The sequence below is a fragment of the Dipodomys ordii genome, unplaced genomic scaffold (genome assembly GCF_000151885.1).
Source record: "Dipodomys ordii isolate 6190 unplaced genomic scaffold, Dord_2.0 Scaffold11, whole genome shotgun sequence".
Classification (NCBI taxonomy): Eukaryota; Metazoa; Chordata; class Mammalia; order Rodentia; family Heteromyidae; genus Dipodomys; species Dipodomys ordii.
In genome coordinates, this window is record NW_012267227.1 from 3,481,501 (window position 1) to 3,499,608 (window position 18,108).

The 18,108-nt window shown below is 38.5% G+C and overlaps 1 protein-coding gene across 1 annotated transcript in view; it reads left to right on the forward strand.

Moving 5' to 3' along the window:
- The window catches only part of Herc1 (HECT and RLD domain containing E3 ubiquitin protein ligase family member 1), a 176,802-nt gene that overhangs the window by 12,131 nt on the left and 146,563 nt on the right, over positions 1-18,108 (forward strand). The window lies entirely within an intron of this gene.

Consider the following 18,108-nt stretch of genomic DNA (forward strand, 5'->3'; position numbering starts at 1 on the left):
TACTTCTCTCCCTCCCTCCCTCCCTCTCTCCTTCTCTCCTTCCTTCTTTCCTTCCTATTTTGTTTTTTGCAGTCCTGGATAGAATCCAGAACCTCAGATATGCTAATGCTAGGCAAATGCTCTATCACCAAACTTGACTCCCAGCTCTACAAATGATTTTTTTTATGGTACTTTCTACAAATATAATATGATCTTAGTAAATTTATAGTCACTTATGCCTGACTTGGATTTCTGTGTTAGAGATTATATGCAGTTCTAGGCAGGTGATTCAATTCCTACTCAGCATTTTCTCTTTATTACAGATCATTTTGGACATACATTAATATAATAGTAGAGAACTGAGGAGCTCCTATGTACCATACATTGAGCTTCAAGAATTACCAACTCAAAAGCATGCCTTGTTTCTTCTATAGTCTTCTATATTTCTATTCACCCACACCTCTAATCTTTGGATTGTTTTAAACCAAATTCCATTTATATGTAATTTGTACATTTCAGGCATTTCAGTATTGATCTCTAAAAGAATCTTTTTTTTTGGTCCATTGTGGGGCTGAACTCTGGACCTGGGCGCTGTCTCTCAGCTCTTCAGCTCAAGGCTAGCACTCTACCACTTAAGCCACAGTGGCACTTCCAGCCTTTTCTAGTTATGTGGTGCTGAGGAATTGAACCCAGGGCCTCATGCATGCAAGGCAAGCACTTTACCCCTGAGCCACCTTCCCAGCCCAAGAATTTCTTTTATAACATGGCTATAATATATTATCATACTCTAAAATTTTATTGCAAGTTCTTGTGTGTGCAAATCAGGCCCTTACAAGTGTTCTATCACTGAGCTCAACCCCTGACCATATAGATAATTCTATATAATATCACATGTGTAACCAGGTTTCATATTTCTTTGATATATAGATAAACATATGGTTTATTTACTTGAAGTGAGATCAACATAAAGTCCATAGTTTGATTATTTTATTAAGCCACTTTTAATCTTTAGATTCTTTTCATTTCTTTCTTTCTTTTCCTCCTTCCAATTGTATTTTAAGAAACCAAGTTCCTATGCTCTTACTTTGCTAATAACTTCTGTTTTGGGTCCGGTCATGGGCCCTGAACTCTGGGCCTGGGCGCTGTCCCTCAGCTTTTCAGCTCAACTTGAGCCACAGCGCCACTTCCGGCTTTTTTTTTCTTTTTGCTTATGTGGTGCTGGGGAATCGAACCCAGGGCCTCATGCATGCAAGGCAAGCACTCTACCACTGAGCCATCTTCCCAGCCTGCTAATAACTTCTATACAATGTCATTTAATGTGTTCATTTGTCTTCTGAATTTCATATAAATTGACAACTAGTATTGTTTCGATTTTTAAAAATACATAATAGTGATTTGTGTTCTATCAGGAGGTACATAAGGTCTTAATTGCTGTTTGTGATGTTAGCAGTGATTGATGGTTATTGCTTAGATTTGTTAATTTATCACAGACTACAAAATAGCAAAATTTTATCATTCCTGTGTGTCAGATGCTGTAACTTGTATGGTTATCACTAGTACTCTGAATATTTGACAGATTTCTATGGTGGAATTTCTCTACTGCATGAGTCCAAGCCTTCATTGTTCAAACATGAGAGAACATTTGGGAATATTAAATGTGTAGACTTTGTTGAAATGCTGTCTGGCAAATAAAATCCGTATAAGAAATACACAGCTTATAGCCAGGCGCCAGTGGCTCACACCTGTAACCCTAGCTACTCAGGAGGCTGAGATCTGAGGATCACAGTTCAAAGCCAACCCAGGCAGGAAAGTCCACAGACAGGACTCTTATCTCCAATAAACACTCAGAAAACTGGAAGTGGTGCTGTGGCTCAAGTGGTAGAGTGCTCGTCTTGAACTGAAGAACTAAGGGACAGCGCGTATGCCCAGAGTTCAAGCCCCACGACTAACCAAAAAAAGAAGAAATACACAGCTTGTGATGTAGAGTGTAGAGCTGGTCATTGAGATTTGTTGACAATGTTCATATTAAGAAATTTCAGGGCTGGGAAGGTGTCTCAGTGGTAGAGTGCTTGCCTTATGTGCATGAGGCCCTGAGTTCAATTCCTGAGCACCACATAAACAGAAAAAAAAGCTGGAAGTGGCCCTGTGGTTCAGGTGGGTAGAGCATTAGCCTTGCGCTGAAGAGCTGACGAGCTGAGGAATAGCACCCAGGCCTAGAGTTCAGGCCCCAGGACTGGCCAAAAAAAAAAAAAAAAAAGAAGAAATTTCAAAAGTAATTTGTATAGGGCAGCAGTTTTTAAGTTTCCTCAGCCAGATTTCGCAGCATGATCTTGTGTGTGAATCAGATTAACAAAATACTGAGTTTACATAGCACAACCTAATTTTTCATTAAAGGTTGTCAAAGAACTGGAGCAGCAGTACTTATTAATGTAGCTTCTTGTTTTTTTTTTGTTTTTTTTTGGGGTCCGGTCGTGGGCCTTAACTCTGGGCCTGGGCGCTGTCCCTCAGCTCTTCAGCTCAAGGCTAGTGCTCTACCACTTGAGCCACAGCACCACTTCCGGCTTTTTTCTTTTTGCTTATGTGGTGCTGAGGAATCGAACCCAGGGCCTCATGCATGCAAGGCAAGCACTCTACCACTGAGCCACCTTCCCAGCCCTAATGTAGCTTCTTGACAAAAGAGTTTTAAGGTCAGATAAACTTGAGAAATGTGTACTTTAATCTTTCTTGGAATCCCATAGTACAAATTAGCATGTGATTACAGTAAAGAAACCTGGTTAGCATTAACCTAGAATTTTCCAAATTTATTTGATCATTGAACCTTTTCTCCCTTATAAAGATCTGAAGAATGTTGGGAATTTGGCTTAGTGATAGAGTGCTTGCCTAATATTCATGAAGCCCTAGGTTTGATTCCTCAGTACCACATAAACAGAAAAGGCCTGAAGTGGCACTGTGGCTCAAGTGGTAGAGTGCCAGCCTTGAGCCAAAGAAGCTCAATGATAGTGCCTAGGCCCTGAGTTTAAGCCCCAGGACTGGCAAAAAAAAAAAAAAAAAAGCTGAAGTAGAGATCTGAGAAATAAATTTTGGAAAATGTTGGATTAGAGGATTTGAATGAAGTAAAGAAAAATAGCCAATGATGAAGAGTGTATGTTAATATTCAATGATATCGAGAAACTTTTTGTTGTTGTTGATCTTGGGGCTTGAACTTAGGGCCTGGGTTCTTTTTTACTCAAGGTTAGCACTCTACCATTTTGAGCCACAACTCCACTTCTGGCTTTCTGGTAGTTAATTAGAGATCAGAGTCTCATGGACTTTCCTGCACTTTCTTGCCTTGGCTGGCTTTGAATTAGTTTTGTCGCTTAGATTTTTCACTAAAATAATTTTCCTTTAGGCATATCACAATAGAGATTTCCTGCAGGTTTTTCCACTGGCTTAACACCAATGTTGACAATTTAATACAGATATAAGACTTAAGCCAGGTGTCAGTGGCTCATGCCTGTAATCTTAGCTACTCAGGAGGCTGAGATCTGAGGATCACAGTTCAAAGCCAGCTTGGGCAGGAAAGTCCATGAGACTCTAATCTCCAATAAACCACCAGAAAACTGGAAGTGACATTGTTGCTCAAGTGGTAGAATGCTAGCCTTGAGCTGAAGAGCTGAGGGACAGCGCCCAGGGTCAAGTTCAAGCCCACGAACAAAAGAAAAAAAAAAGACTTAATCACAGTGTTTGAATAAGGAAAAACAAAAGTAAGCAAACAAGAAAAACAATAGAGATTTGTCTATTATAGGAAATGGTGCTGATCTGCGTTGAAAATTCAAGCCTTAAAGATCTGGCTTCCTACCATTTGTGGTGAACAAAGCAATTACTTGATCTTTAGCTTTGCTCTGTGTAGTTGGTTCAAAGCTCAAGCTTAAGTAAACTTACTGTTTGGCCTTTTATCTTACTATATGGGAAGGGTAGACAATGTGTTTATGTTTAGGGAAGCACTATTTTTTTCTGTCAGCTTATTTTTGAGTGAGAGCTACAAATCTAGCTCTGAATGCTGAGCTGACATGTAATAATATAATAATGTAACTATAATTACTTATACAAAAATGACTAGGAGAATTAAAAGTGATATTTGCTTAATATGTCACTCCTTGGAATAGGTGAGTTTATTGTACATGCTCCATCAGGAAGAACATGATGAATAATGGAAAAACTTCACTTCTATGTTTACTCTGTTGAGATAAGGCCTAATTATATACTCTGGTCTGGTGGCTTGACCTTACTATGCAGCCCAGGCTGACTTTAAACTCTCAATCTTCCTGGCCTCAGCTTAGTGTTATGATTACAGGTGTACACTACATTGCCTTGCTCTATATTCTCCCCACTTATTTTTAATATCATTGGGTTCAGCTGTGCCTGATCCAGCTGTTTCTACCCTCCTCAAATTGATTTTGGAAAGCTTTCAAATTAATAGTGAAGTTGAAAGTACAGTATGAGCATCCATATACTTTTCATATAGGTCACAATTATAACATTTTGCTGTAATTGCTTTTTCTCTTCATATATCTATACTTATAGATATATGAATGCATAAAAATGAAATTTAAAAATGGCTTATTCCACAAAACATGGTGTTTTCAAGATCCATCCATGCTGTGGCTATAGCAAAATTTATTTCACTTATGACTAATATTCTATTGTATGCATATATTATACTTTATTCATTCATTTGTTGAGAGTGGGTTGTTTCTGTCTTTTAGCTATTGTAAGGGAAGAAAAACTTGTCTGCTTCTGAATGGACTTAAATCCACAATAGTGGCTCATGTTCAGTTTGATAGGAGTTAGAGAACCCTGTGCCTTTGAAAACCAGATGAGCAGCACTATAATTGATTAGACCTGCTCTAAGATTAATATATGGAAGTAGGTAAAATGCAGGCAAACTCTTAAGAAACACATATAGTTTCCCAGAGCAAGTTCTGAAGGCTGAAATGGATGGGACTAGTAGAAATGTGAGAAAGTGGTTGCCATATAAAGGATCAAAGATTATAGGTTAGCTTTTGGGTAGTTTGAGTTATGACTCTAAGCGACTGTTTTATAATGATATAGGAGGCATGTAGGGGACCATTAGGATAGAGAGGAGCTGGAAGAGATAGGGGAGTTAATTTTAGATGTAATTTTGGAGTAGAAAACATTGATTTAGCCATGTTATCAGGCATTTGGAATCTGTTCTCAGGATCTCTGGCCTCTTAGATTGTGACCAGAAGTAGTTTTGATGAAGTATCACTAAAATACAGTGAAATTTCCCATGTTAATGAAACTATTTGACATGTTTACAATCGTTACTATTACAGTACAATTCTTTTTTTTCACTGCTCCTCAAAATTTCCTTATACCTCCCCACTGCCTTTGTTTGCTGTAATAGTGGGGTTTTGAATCAGCTCTTACATTTAGGTCTATGAAGTAACATGAATTGGGGTGTGTGTGTGTGTGTGTGTTGATTTTTTTTTGGATTTTTTAAAATGTAGTATGGAATTAGGGTCATGTAACTACCTCCATCATCATGGTATAGTTCATTTTCATCATTGTTCAGAAGTTTTCCTTTTCTTCTTTGCTGTTAATCTTCACCTATTCCTAAGCTACCATTCACTTGGCTACCAGTCATCTTTTTTTCCCCTTTATTCTTCTTTTCTAATCACATTAGTTATGCTGCTTCTAGAATATATACACACACACATTTCTCCCAGTATAGCCAGTTTTAGCACCTTTCATTGAAGAGATTATCTTTTCTTCTCTATTGAGAAAGGATAAGGTAGCTTGACACCTTAGTTAAAAATCAGTTGGCCATAAGTATGTGGATCTGTTTCTGAACTAGTAGTTTAGTTCTCTAGATTGCTATCTTAATGCAATGCCACAAGTCTTGATTACTGTAACTTTATATTAAGCATTAAAGTCCTGTAATGTAAGTTCTCCAACTTAGTTGTTTATCAGAATTACTTTGATATTCTCAGATCTTCTTTTTATTTTATCTTTATTTTTTTTTATGCCAGTTCTGAAGCTTGTACTTAGGGACTAGGCACTGCCTTGAGCTGCTTTTATGCTCAAAGCTAACACTACTACAAGAGCCACAGCTCTATTTGTGGCTTTTTGGTGGTTAATTGTTGGTTAGCATCTCAAGGATTTTCCTGTCCAGGCTGGCTTTGGACCATGATCCTCAGATCTCAACCTCCTGAGAAGCTCCACTGGTGCGCTTCCTTTTGATTGTTTTTAGTTGGTTTTGTTATGCTGCCCAGGCTTCTCTCAAATCTTTTAGCTCCAGTGGTCCTCCTGCCTCTCCTTTGACTGCTATGATTATAGGTATGTATGGCCATACTTAGCTATACTTTTGCATTTCTCCTGCCTCTTCCTCTCCCATTACTTCCCCCCAGCCCCAGCCTGGCCTGTTTGAAATAATTTTGTGACTGTTTAGGAAGTATATATTTTAGCCAGGTGTGGTGGCCAATGCCTGTAAATGCTAACTACTTGGGAGACAAAGATCAGGAGGAACATGGTTCAAGGCCAGTCTGTACAAAATATTTAAGAGCTCCTCCCCTATATTAACCAGTAAAAAGTTGGGCATGTTGGCATGCACTCTCATCTGAGTTACTTTGGGAAACCTAAATAGGATCATGGTCCAGGCTAGGCCCTGAAAAACAGGTGCTCCTGTTTGAAAAATAAAAACAAAAATGTCTGGGGCCATGATGAAGTGGTAGAGCACCTGCCTATCAACCAACCATAGACAAATCCAATACTAGCAAAAATAAAAATAATGAAATGAATAAATGAAATAAATGCATAAAGAACATGTTTTATCTGTGAATGAACTGAATTGGCAGCTGACTTATGCAAAACTGTGAAGTTTTTAATTAACGAAAATTAGAGTGAGATAGAACATGTGAAACCACAATGATAATGATAAGTAGTGTGATTTAGTAGTTGGGAGGCCAGATATAAGACTTTCTGTTTAAATTCTTAACTAATTGCTGCCACTTTGACCATCAGTAAACTGTTCAGCCTCTATGCCTGCTTCATTTCCTGACAAGTGGGGGTAATAAGAGCACCTACTCTTAAATCTCCTGCCACGTACAAATTAGTGCACATTAGAGATATTACTCTATTTACCTAGAGAATGCAAGAAACCTTTAGAATTGGATTAACTTAGTTATAATAACTTTTAGACAAACTTATAGGAACCCTCTGTTTAACTCTTGTCAGCTACCCTCATTTATTTCAGCTTTAGAAAGAGTTGTAGTGCTAATTTTTCTTTCTTCCTCCAGTTCCTTGGTAGTTTTCCAACTCTACTGTTTTTGTTGGTGAATTTGCTAATTTATGTAGGTAATTAAGTTTGGATTTGTGCTTTGGACCAGGAGAGGAAAAAAGAACTATGGTCTTTTAGTGGCATAAATCATTAAATTTTAAAACAAAGCAGTTTTTTTCTTTGTTAGTTATTTAGCTGGCTCATCAGGATTGTGAATTGATGGTTTCAGAATAAAAGTGAAAACCTGTTCATTTGATTCTATTTTGTCTTTAGTTCTTTACTTGCAGAGTAGGCACATCTGCTTTCTGCTTTATTTGACTAGTTCTTATTACTGATGTAGCGAAACACTTTGCCAGCAAACTCAGCAAGTCTTTTCCCTTTTTAATGCGTTTCTTTTGTAAATGATAGTAATAAAAATTAAGCATTTGATTCTGTGTAGCTAAACATTGATATTCTGTCAAAAGATAAAATTATAGCAGATTTAGTTATAGATCTAATTGGCTTTTATTTGTGATTCATGTCACCTCGTTCTATACCACAGAATGAGTGTTCTAATAAGCTGAGCAGAGGAGACTGCAAAAGTTCAAGAATGCAGAAACAGAACAAAAAGTGTAATGGTCTTTTCAAATTGTAAAGGTTAAAGGGGAGGACTATTATGTCACCTAAAACTGGCCTTTTTGGAGGTTTGTTTGTTATCCCTCTTGATTTTTTTTGGAAGGCCAAATAAACAGTTCATTTAGTTTTGCTTTTATGATGTGAAACTTTGGCATAAGGTAGTTGGTTTGTTGGATTTAATGCATTATTTCAGTCCAAACTAGTGACCTAGTTTAATAGTTTGTATGGTTTGATAAGTAAGAATGTCAAAGTCCAATCAGCCTAATGGCCTAATGAAACCTAGAAGGGAAGTACTTATGTTAGGAGACAAGGAGAGCTGAACCACAGTGTGTGCTTGTTTCATTTGCAGAACATTTGAAATGCTTTCTTCTGTTCTTGGGAAAACATTCTTTGTAAGTGTATTTGAGAACATCTTTCTTTTAGGAAATCTAAGCAGCATATGTTTGTTGTGGGTGTGGGGCAATGGATGTTGAGTTCAGTTTTAGATAATTTGGAGGAATAGTAATGGGGTTTGAATTTAGAGACTTGTGCTTGCTAGACAGATGGTCTCCTACTTGAGCCATACCTAGTTCAGTTTTAAACATGTTTAATTTTAGGTTCTTTTGGGAAATTCAAGTGGATATATCTTGTTAGTAGTGGATATTCAGGTGTGCAGCTCAGGAGAGAGAAATATGGACTGGTGTCAGCATATTAGAGTATGTTGAAAGACTTGAAGTGGCTAAGATTTCCAAGTGTACATACATTGAGAGCAAGAGACAGAAGGCTATTGAAGTAAGAATCCATAGATTTGTCATGAACCCTGGGGTAACACCACACTGGGTCTTGCTTCTATTGTATTATTCAAATTAAGAAAATATCTAGTTTAAATTATATCTGATATGAATAATGACATGCCCCAATTGATCAACTTAACTCAAATGTTTATTGAGATCCTTCTGTATACTTTACCTGTGCTAGTAAGCCCTAGGCATATAAGCCAATTTAACAAGTCATTTTCCTCATGGACTTTATAGACTAGTGTGAGTGATTGCCTATTCTGTTTTACTCACAACACATTTGACACCAAAGATTTGGACTTTTCTTCACCCCAACCAATCCGATGAGTACCTGCATTTCAACTTAATTCTGACACTAACTCCCCAGATATTGTAGGTTAAAGGGCTTAATCCCACTTCTGGTGCTAGTCACATGTAATAGGTCCCCAGATTTCTCACACTTCTGTCTGACTTGGATACAAATTGGGGGTTCCCATGGCTACTACCTTCCTGTTAGTTTAATAATCTGCTAAAATGATTTAAGGAACTCAGGAAAGCAGTACTTCCTATTACTAGTTTATTAGAAAGATGGTAACTCAAGAATAGCCAAATAGAAGAGATGAATAGGGCAGTTATTGGGGGAAGATAGTGGAGTTTCTGTGACCTCTGATGTGCCATCCTTCTAGTACCTCAGTATGTTTACCAATCCAGCACCTCTCAAAACGGGGTCTACATACTCTCTTTATTAAATCACTGGCCATTGGTGGTGACTGGCCCAGTCTTTATCAGCCTCTCCATTCTCAAAGGTCTGGAGGTGAGGCTGAAAGGACCAACCCTTTAATTACTTGTTTGGTTTCTTTGGCAACTTGTTTCCATCTTGAAGTCCTGTAAGGGCCCACCTGGAGTTAACTTATATATATAAGCTCAGATACCTTTGAAAGGGGCTTGTTATGGATTACAGAAAATGCTTAGTTTGTTCTCTATTTACTCAGTAAATTTTAGGAACTATCAGAAAAGGGAGTAGAAAACCAAAAATATATTTCTTTTTTTTTTTTTCCCACCAGTCCTGGGGCTTGAACTTGAACACTGTCTCTGAGCTTCTTTTGCTCAAGGCTAGCACTCTGCTACTTGAGCCACAGTGCCACTTTTGGCTATTTCTGTTTATTAGTACTGAGGAATCAAACCTAGGGCTTCATGCATGCTAGGCAAGCAATCTACCACTAAGCCACATTCCCAGCCCAAATGTATATTTCTTAATCATAAGCCAGAAATAGACATGAAACCAATAGCTACATAGTACATAGTTGCAACCTGTGCAAGGTGTCAGGTGTAAGTAGTGACTGCTGTGTAAATATTTATTTTCCTTTGTATTTAAAAAGAAGGACTTGATTTCCTGTGGGTCAAGATAGCTTTCCTCAGTAAATGATATTTAATTCAGTTTATAATTAGGTTGAATTACTTAATGTAATGCCCCAAGTATGCCCCAAGTACTGGGGGATTTTAAAGCCAGGGAGGGGAACAGTCAGAGTTCATGTTTGAGAATAGTATTCTGGCTAGTGAGGCAATGAGGACATATAGACAGTTATGTAGGAGAATGTTATGATGGTCCATTTGAGGTTGTAGAATTTGTTAAGAATTTTGCTGGATAGCTTTTATGTAAGGAGTTGAGTGGGGGAGGGCACAAGATAAACTGTCAAGACATATTAATTTCTGATTGTAAGGAGTTACATTCTTGGTGTTAAGTGGTTGACCTTTACTTGAACAACCATTTGAGGCTTTGGAAAATGATACCAGATTTGGATTTATAGAAAGACTGCGGATGAATTGAAGTTGAGGAGAACTTAATGTTAGGGAGTTGATTTTGGAAGCTACAATAATGGTCAGCAAATTAAAATCAAGCTCCTCCTGAAGTGTGGATTCTGGGGGTGAAGGGAGAAAGGCAGGTAGTGGTGTTACACTTCTCCAAAAGAATTGCTTTGGTTGAGTCCAACTCCTAACACCTGCATCTTACTTCTATTCCTATGTTTAAAATTAATCTTTCCAGGGAATGATACTATATTGCAGTAGAAATAGCACTGAATTTCAGAATCTGGAGACATACAGTCAAGTCCTGTCTCTGCTGATCACCTTTTTTTTTTTTGTCGGTTGTGGGCCTTGAATTCTGGGCTTAGGCGCTGTCCCTGAGCTCTTCAGCTCAAGGCAAGTGCTCCACCACTTGAGCCACAGCACTACTTCTGGTAGTTTTCTGGTAGTTAGTTGGAGATAAGAGTCTCATGGACTTTCCTGCCCCAGTTGGCTTTGAACCGGGATCCTCAAATCTCAACCTCCCGAGTAAGTAGGATTATAGGCATGAGCCTATAATCTTAAGTCCCCTCTCATAGCCTTTGTATAACTACTGAGTCCTGATGCCTGGCTTTTTTAAAATTCATTTTTATAATAAAGTTCAAGTATCTGAACTCTAATTAGGTAGCTAGTAAAAATTTATGAATATAAGTATTTTCCTCTTTCATTAAGTATATATTAGTTGCACAAGGGGGGCTTCATTGTGACATTTCCATACATGTGTAAAACGTGTAACTGTGAACCTCACCCCTTTTCGTCACTCTTCCTCATCCCACATCCCTTTCTTAAAACAATGCCAACAGGTTTCATTGTTGTATTTTCATACATGCAAATAAATTTCATCGTCCATATTCATTCTCATTCTGCCTCTCTGTAGCCCTCTCCACTCCCACTGTTACAACTTTCGAATTTGAGCTTGTTTTACTTTTCTTTTTTTTTCTTTCTTTTTTTTTGTCAGTCATGGGGCTTGAACTCTGGGCATTGTCCCTGAGCTCTTCAGCTCAAGGTTAGCACCCTACCACTTGAACCACAGCGTCACTTCTGTTTTTCTGGTGGTTAATTGGAGATGAGTCTCACAGGGACTTTTCTCTCTGGACTGGCTTTGAACTGCAATCCTTAGATATCAACCTTCTGAGTAGCTAGAATTATAGGCGTGAGCCACCAGCTCCTGACCTAATTTTTATATCCTGCTTTTCATTGGAGATGTTTTAAAATTACCATTATTCTTGATTTGTTTTGCACTCTTATTCTCAAAGTAATAGAAGTAAATACAAGATTTTAACAAAAGCTGTATGAGGCAGTCCGTAGTGACCAAGATAATTGACCCAATTTTTCCTTTTTTCAAAGTTTAAGATCTATAAAACAACGCTATTATATTTCTGATTGACTGTCACATCACAATATATATTCTCTCTCTGTTTCTAAAAAAAAAGATCTATAAAGCAGAAATGTATGCTTTATAACTTTGTTGCTACATTTTTAAGGAAAAGAGATCCTTTACCAATTTTGTTTTTGGTCAGTCGTGGGACTTGAACTCTTGGCCTGGGTGCTGTCCCTCAGCTCTTCAGCTCAAGGCTAGCGCTCTTCCACTTGAACCACAGTGCCACTTCCGGCTTTTTCTACTTAGGTGGTGCTGAGGAATCGAATCCTGGGGCCTCATGCATGCGAGGCAAGCACTCTACCACTGAGCCACCTTCCCAGCCCACCAAATTTTTGTTTTAACTGTTGGTGCAAGGGAGTGGGAAGGGATCTGCATTGTTCCAAGATAATAGTGGAGGGCTGGGAAGGTAGCTCAGTGGTAGAGCACTTGCCTTGCATGCATGAGACCCTGGGTTCTATTCCTCAGCACCACATTGGATTAATTAATTGGATGGGGGAAATTTCAGGGCCATCCAATATTCAGCCTGTGGTATATGTGTATTGTTAACTGTTTTTAGCCAGGTTTACATTGAGTATTAGGAGCAAAAAGCAGAACCAGAAAGATTTGATAGTACCATTAAATCTGAAATAATATAAAACATTCAATACTGTAAAAATGAATAAGAAAAAAATGAAATTCATACAGTGGTACTTGAGAAAATTGGGAATAAAATTTCACACATATCAATCGAAGGAAATTGGTAACAACAAATCAAAAGAAAGTTTAGGGACTGGGAAGGTAGCTCAGTGGTAGAGTGCTTACCTTGCATCATGAGGCTTGATTCTTCAGCACCACATAAGCAGAAAAATCTGGAAGTGATGCTGTGGCTCAATGGGTAAGAGCACTAGCTTTGAGCTGAAGAGCTGAGAGACAGTGCCCAGGCCCAGAGTTCATGCCCACAACAGACAAAATAAAAGAAAAAAAAAAAAGAAAAAGTATAAAGATGGACACCGGTGGCTCACACATGTAATCCTAGCTACTAAGTAGGCTGAGATTGAAGGTCGTGGTTCAAAGCCAGCCCGGGGAAGGAAAGTCAGTGAGACTCTTATCTCTAATTAACCACCAGAAAACCGAAAGTGGCACTGTGGCTCAAGTGGTAGAGTGTTCACCTTGAGCTGAAGAGCTGAGGGACGGTGCCCCAGGCCCAGAGTTCAAGCCCCTGTACTGGAAAAACAAAAACAAAAATTCAAACAACATTAGGTAGACCAAAATACATGATTATATAATACCCTTGAATAATAAATTGAACTCACCAAGTCACCATCTTCCTGCCTGCCTCAGTCTCCTTAGTGCTGGTATTGCAAGTATGTGCTGCCATACCCAGCTTTATTTATGTATTTATGTATTTATTTATTTATTTGAGACAAAGTCTCTTCATATAGCCAGCCTATGTTAACCTTGAATTCAAGATCTTCCTGTCTTAGCCTCCCAAGTGCTGGTATGGTGCTCATACTGGCATTTTTTGCTGTTTTTTCCTGTATTTTTTTTCTTCTTGTCGATGGCTGGTTGGAGGTGAGAATATGTGCATTGGGATTTTTTTATTCACAGCTATTTGCAGTTTTGATATTCTGGTTTTTTGTTTTTGTTTTTGTTTTTTTTTGGTCGATGTGGAACTTGAACTCTGGGGCCTGGCCAATGTTCCTCAGCTCTTCAGCTCAAGGTGAGCCCTCTACCACTTGAACCACAGCGCCACTTCCAGTTTTCTGGTAGTTAATTGGAGATAAGAGTCTCACGGACTTTCCTTCCCCCAAGTGGCTTTGAACTGTGATCCTCAGATCTCAGCCTCCTGAGTAGCTAGGACTATAGGTGTGAGCTATTGGTGCCTGACTTGTGTATCTTTTAAGTTATGCTATCAGTATGATTTGTTATAGCATTTAATTATTCCTTTTTTTCTTAATGTTTGGGGAAGAACTTCTGTACTTGCCATTGTCCTTAACTACCTTGAAGTCCTAGATTACTTATTAAGTTGGTGACATAGTAAAATGGCTGTTTACTTGGAAACAAAAATAAGAAATGGACTTGAATTTATACTACAAGGTTTATTAAAATCTCAGATGCATATATAATTTAATCCAGATATACTAAAGCTTTGTGTCAAAAGTGAAACAAAATATTTTAAGAAAATAAAGATGCAGAATGTGCAGTCTAGAATTCAAGTGTTATCTGAGTATGAGAGTATGGTGGAAGGGTTCTTTTGACCAAGAATGAGAAACAGAAGGCTTGAAAGAAAAGATTACATTTGTATGCAAAGTAGATTTAGAAGAAATTTTGCAGTGATGAGAGAAGACTGTACTAAAATATTAAAAACCTTTACAAATTGACGAGATAACCAATAAGAAATGCCTGAATAAGCATTTCACACATGAGTGCATCAAATTGATCAATAAACTTAAGATGTTTGATTGGTAATCAGGGAAATATAAATTAGAACGATACCACCTGGGTGCTGGTGGTTCAGGCCTGCAATTCTAGGTACTTATGAGGTTAAGAGCTAAGCATCGTGGTTCAGAGCCAGCCTGGGCAAGAAAGTCTGTGAGACTCTTATATCCACTTAACTACTCAGAAAATGCTGGAAATGTTGCTGTAGCTCAAGTGGTAGAGTGCCAGCCTTGAACACAAAGAGGCTTAGGGACAGTGCCCAGGCCCTGAATCAAGCCTCAGGACCCACAAAAGAGGAAGAGGGACAGAGGAGAGGGAAGAGAGGAGATGGATACCATATCCCTTTACAGCTATCAATTTGCCATTATTTTAAAAAAGCAAAATAACCTATGGTTTGCAGCAAAGAAATGGACGAAAATAAAATATATTTTCTGCACAATACTGGTGTTTAATAAATACTAAATAATAAGTTGAGGATGGGGAAATTAATGTGGTTATTGTTTGTTTCTTCCCAGAGTATACACTTAACCAATATCTAATGAGAATTAATTCAGCATAATAATCATAAACACGGGAAGGCAAGTGATATTGGAGTTTATATTTGGAGTTTAATAGGGCATATAGAGAGACAGGAAATTCCTTTGTAATTTGGAATCTCTGTGTAGAGTGCTTTTTGTAGGCCTTTTGTCTTAAAAATTAAATTCCTTTCAGTGACTGAGGATCTTTCTCTACTACCAACTATTATGATTACCATTCTAGGGACTTGCCTGAGAGACAGGATTGAGTTCAAACCTCTCCTACTTTGAGATGAAAACTTAGCTATCTCTCTGTGTATAAGGGCATACATAGTGTGCATGTGTTGGTGTATGTGTGTGCATAGGCGCATGTGAGATGCTTGCTTATATTGAGGCTTGAACTCTAGACCCTCATAGCTGGTGTTCTGTCACTTGAGCCATGCCTGCATGGCTTTTTGCTGGTTAATTGGAGATAAGGATTTGTCTACCTGAGCTGGCTTCAAACTTTGGCCCTCAGATCTCAGCCTCCTGAGTAGCTAGGATTGCAAGTGTAAGCCACTGATGCTTGGTGGGTTGTACTTTTTAGTACTTTCTGTAAAGATTTCATTGAGAAGGTGACATTTCAGCACAAAAACAAGGAAATGAGGGAATATACCCTGGGGAAGAGATTGCTACCCTGAGAAAATAGCATATATTCTGTATGCCCTATAAACAGCAAGGAAATTAGTGTGTCAAGTAAATGAGAGAAGCCAGAGTAGATAGGCTTACTGGCTGGTGATTGAATCTTTTAATCGGTTGAGAGGGGAAGACTTTCAGGGTTTTAGAGAGAAAGAAATGATCTCATACATATTTACTTCAATTTTTGTGTTTTTTTTAGTTCTAGAATATCCATTTCACTTTTTGTTTTCGTTTTGGAGACAGAGACTCACTGTCTCATAGACTATGTGAGAATTTGCTATTTGAATTTACCTGGTGCTGGGTTTATAGGGGAAGTCCAGCAGTCAGCCAGTTAGTCCTTCCCTCTTTCCCTTTACAATTCTCTGGTAAAAGTTTTCAAACTCTGCTGGGTGCTGGTGGCTCATGTCTGTAATCCTAGCTACTCAGGAGGCTGAGATCTGAGGATGATGATTCAAAGCCAGCCCAGGCAGAAAAGTACTCACGAGATTTTTATCTCCAATTAACCACTTAACAACTGCAAGTGGAACTGCGTCTCAAAGTGGTAGAGTGCTAACCCTGAGCAAAAGAGCTCAGGGACAGCGCCCAGGCCCCGAATTCAAAAACTTCTCAAACTTTTCATCTGCTTTCTCCATCTCTTTTTGGGATATGCTAGTTATAATGATAATAAGATTGTTGTCTAACTCCTCTGTTACCTGATTCATTTACAGATCTACCTGTTTTCTTGGTTTATGGCATGTTAGCCTCAAAGCATACCTGGTAATTTTTGTTTAAATGTTCTTCATTGTGTATAGCAATTAGAGGCTCTTTCCTAGGCAATTAGAGGGTGGATTGAGTCAAGTTTGTTTTATAGTTTTGGTAAGACTCAGTTTACCCCTAATTTGCCTGGCTTGTAATTTGTTCTAGGGCTTAAAGGCCACCTGAGAACCTGGGATCCCTCTCCTGTCAGGTCTTGAGCTTGAAGCATTATCTTCTTACCATGGCAAACTGCTGAAAACTGCTGTGCTTTTCAAAAGTTTGCTTTCTGTTTAGTTCCTTATTCTCAGACTGACTATGTATTAGGGAGCATACTTCCCCATCTTTCCCTTGGATTTGAGAATTTGAGAATTCAAGGGATTTGAGAATCCAAGGAAAAGGGATGTCTTGTCAGGTTCTTGGTATAGTCCAAAAGCTTTGCCACTTTCTCCATCTTTGAGCAGTAACATCATACCTGGGCAAACTCAGCATCTTCTTCTATGCTCCCTATACTGGCACATATTCCCAAAGAGGAAGTATCTTCAGAATGCCAGTTTACCTCTGCAATTATTTCCTCTTTCAAGTTCTGATTCTAGTTATCCTGGTTGTGGCAGCAATTAAAAATTATCTGTTGTTTGTAGTTACTTTGGGCAGAGCATTGGTCTGTCCCAGCTTACTCCATCCTTCTCAGGGGAGGAATCTGACCTAACTTTTAAAAGTGCTAGCTGGGTGCTGGTGGCTATAATCCTAGCTCCTCTGGAGGCTGAGATCTGAGAGTCAAAGTTTAGGACAGCCCAGGCTGTCTATTTGTTAATAGAGAATCTTATTTTCAATTAACTAGCAAAAAACCTGAGGTGTGACTCAAGTGGTATTGTGCTAGTGGTAAGTAAAAATGCTGAGGAAGAGAATGAGGTCTGGAGTTCAAGCCCCCAGTACTGGAACCAAAAGAAAAGTTCTATTCTTCTGCTGTATTAGAGTTGATTTTAGAAGGATAGAAGGCAATAAGACCAGTAAGAAGGCTCTTTCTGTAACCCATGATATGAGAGCATTTACAGGCAGTAACAGTAGAGGGGTGATAACTGGCTGGATTCTGGATATATTTTGAAAATAGTAATTATTAATTGAATTTTTTTTTGTGCCTGTCCTGGGGCTTGAAGTCAGGGCCAGGGCATTGTGTCTGAGGTTTTCACTCAAGGCTAGCATTCTACCACTTGAGCTACAACCCCATTTTCAGATTTTTGGTGGTTAATTGGAGGTAAGAGTCTCAAGGACTTAACTGTCCTGGCTGGCTTTGAACTTTGATCCTCAGATCTCAGCCTCATGAGTAGTTAAGATTATAGGTATGAGCCACCAGCACCCAGATATTAATTGAATTTTGATTGGAAGAGAAGGAGACATCAGTGAAGACCCTCATAATCTTTGTTGGCCCCACGGATCTGACACTAGAAGGATAGAGTTGGTATTTGTTAAGATAAGGACATCTATAGGAGGAACAAGTCTGAGTAGTGATGATTGTAATTGTGGAACAGGAACAGGTCAGATGTGTTCAGTTTGAGATGCCTGTTTGGTATATTTTGAGAGCCAGATATGTTGGTACATGCTGTAACCTAGCACTTGTGAGGCTGAAGCAAGACTATCAGGAATTGGAGGCAAGCCTGGGCTATATAATGAGTTTCAGACCAACCTGTTACGACTCAATATCAAAAAACCAGGAAAAAAAAATCTGTTGACTGTATGAAAGGAAATGCACTCATTTCCTGACACATGTAAATTTTAAATTCTCTGTGTATCACCTCTATAATAACAATAAAGTAAATTCTAAAAAAAATTTTTGTGTTGAGAGGTGAGATAGGCAGTTGTATATACAAGTTCAAGGAAAAGGTCATGGTAAAAGCTGAGGAATTATCAGTATGT